At 36.5% G+C, this 3,060-nt stretch overlaps 1 protein-coding gene across 5 annotated transcripts in view; it reads right to left on the bottom strand.

Moving 5' to 3' along the window:
* Window positions 1-3,060, bottom strand: part of LOC106868605 (uncharacterized) — a 160,249-nt gene that overhangs the window by 49,786 nt on the left and 107,403 nt on the right. Inside the window, exon 1 of one of the 5 annotated variants that reach the window (XM_014913949.2) lies at window positions 755-1,497. The exons of the other annotated variants lie outside the window; for them this stretch is intronic. The gene's annotated coding sequence lies outside the window, so the exon portion shown is untranslated. Of the gene's footprint in view, window positions 1-754; window positions 1,498-3,060 lie in introns of those variants that run through there. 5 annotated transcript variants of the gene reach the window in all.

The raw sequence follows: 3,060 nt of genomic DNA, 5'->3' as shown, positions 1-3,060 counted from the left end.
ATTTGAAATCTAAAAGTCTTGTATTGAAGAATAAAGCTGATGTTCCAAAGAAGAGATGCTCTCAAGCAGAATTGAAGTAACAATGTGAGATGATGTTTCCTTAATCATCAGTGGATGGAATTCCGTAATCCTCCGGTTTGGTTTTTCTCCGATAAAATGGGACAAGAGTATCTGTAGTCGAAGTGAAGAAATTAAGTACAGATTTCCAAACAATGCAAATGGTGGGGCAATAATAAATGTAGTGGTGGTCATGTCTGTGAGTCCTGTTTCGAAAATAAAAACAATATCTGGACCGCAGTCAGTCTGATTTAACTAACAGAAGACAAAAACATAGAACGTTCAGATGTAAGTTGTTTTAAAATAAACCAGTGGAAATGTTTTCTATTTTTGGCAAAAATGACATGGAATGAGTTTAGAACTGGAACTACGATATTCCTTTTGGTTGTTTTTTATTGTTTTCTTATTGTGTTATTGACCAGTAATTGCAGAAGAAAAGAGAGAATGGTTCACAGGTAAGACATAGACATTTAAATGAAAAATCCAAGGTGAGGATGAAAGGAAAATAGTGTTCTTAGCTCAGAGTGAAAATAAGATGATCGCAGCGCTGTCAGGATGTGCATACATGCGTGCACACGTGTGTGTGTGTGTGTGTGTGTGTGTGCGTGTGTGTGTGTGAGTAACTGATTTGTTAAGATGTGTGCATAATGGTGGTGCAAGGCAATTATGGTAAGGAGAGAAACGAAAAGTTGCATACGTTGTTACAGACCAAATTCTATCCAAACACTTGGGTTTCAAAAATATTTTTCAAAGCAAGGAACAATATTCTTGTGCTGAGAGAAGAAGGAGATGTTGAAATGGTCTTCAGTCAACGAGTGCTACAAAGAATGTCTTGAAGCATTAACCGTATGTAAATGTCATTAGGTAAATATTTTTGTAACTGAAAGCTGGAGTAAAAGTTCTTGGAATAAAACTCTGCAGGTGATTCCATTACCGAAGTTTAATCTTTCACTTACAACAGCCTCAAGTTCTGCTCTATTTAAATATGGTAAAAGCAGACTGTTTCACTGTGTCATACACACACACACACAACATACATACATGTGTACTCACAAACATACACATATACCTATACGCAAAAACATATACACACTCAGGTACACATACACATACATTTATTAACACATGTTCACGCATACATACACATGCACACATGTACACACACACACATACACTCACACACACATGTATAATCACAAAGATACAGACATACACTCCTACACACTCACATATACACATATCCATACACATACTCACACACACCTACACACACATACCTACACAATACACATACCCCCCTCATATACACACCAAAACACCTACATACACACACACACACACGTTTACACACACATACACTTACAATTATACCTACACACATACTCATACACACACATCTATATATACATTTATGTACACATTTAAATGCACACGCACACACACATACAGATGTACACACAGGCATTCCCACACATACACACACCTACACACATGCACACACACACACACACACACACCTACATACATGCACACAACTACATACACACAAACAACAACATACACAGACAGATGCACACTCACACCCACAACTTCCTTACACACAAACAAACAACCTTTTTACATAATTCATTCCTCTTTAACAAAAATAATGGAAAAAAAAAAAATTTCCAGCAGAACAACAACAACAAAAAAACCAAACAATTGCAACGTGTTTGAAAGTTCAGCTTTATTAACATACAAGATGAGTAAACAGAGATATTCCACTAACCTGTTGAGTTTTGCATAGAAATGTAGAGATGGCACCATGTAATTGATTAAAAAGTGTTAAGTTGTGGGACTTAAAGCCACACACACACACACACATTAACATTCTGACACACTCTCATTAACACTCACCCTCACATACACATACATTCACACACTTACACATACACACACATTGATATATATAAACGACATCTAACCCATGCAAGTATGGAAAAGCAAATAATAGGATTAAAATGATATATATATATATATATATATATATATATATATATATATATCAAATTAAATATACAACCAAAAGAGCTATGAATAGTTTCATGCTATTAGAATACTTGAACAGGCATATTTATAGAATATGCCAGGTATCTTAAAACAATCTTTCAGGCTCTGTTTATGCTGAACGTCTGCTGTCACGTGTGGGACGAATTCAGTTGTCAGCTGAGTCTATCATGAAAACTGCTCTGCCACCTTCCCTCAACTGGGAAGGCAAGGCATTCTTCATCATACTGGTGGCCATGGTGAAAGAATGTGTGAGGTGGACTCGAGTGAAAGGTTTAGAGTCAAACACTTTCCTCTCTGGCCAATCGCTCATCAACTTTTTCAAGTACCACTTGAATAAATAAAGAGTTCTTTAAAGAGTTTTTAGAGAGTTCTTTCATTTACCTCAGGAATGTGTACTTCTTTTGGTGAGCTCTTTTTTTATTCACCAGTCTAATGATTTATTATCTATCTCTTTTTCTCCTGACTGGACTCTGTTGTTACTTCCAAATTCACACTACCATTCTGGATTCTTTTAGTTGCCAAGTTAACACTATTTTTGCAGCAAGTTCAAAACCTTCCACCTTACAAAGTCACCAACTTCACACTTTATACCAAATACTGTGTCATCTGTTCCATACGAAATTGTTTGGCACCATCACTCATATCGACCACATGGCACCGACTACTATATAAAACCATTCACAGTGGCTTTCAGCACATCACAAAGTCTTCCATTCATTGTCTTCAAGTCCAAATTTCGAACCACCTGTTCACATTGGCTTCCAGTACAAACAAAATCGCCACGTGGGCAAATAGCCTTTATACTTCATGCAGACCATAAAAGCATGCCAAAATCACACCGCCTACGCTTCAAATAGTCACATGACCACAAAAAATTACATTTTTCATCTTTGCTTGCAAAACCAGAAAGCGGAGTTCTAATTCGCGTTGTATGAATGAGAAATTATCTGAATA

Source organism: Octopus bimaculoides, chromosome 14, assembly GCF_001194135.2.
Source record: "Octopus bimaculoides isolate UCB-OBI-ISO-001 chromosome 14, ASM119413v2, whole genome shotgun sequence".
Taxonomy (NCBI): domain Eukaryota; kingdom Metazoa; phylum Mollusca; class Cephalopoda; order Octopoda; family Octopodidae; genus Octopus; species Octopus bimaculoides.
The sequence above is the reverse complement of the archived record's forward strand: the minus strand, read 5'-3'. Positions and strand labels throughout refer to the sequence as shown.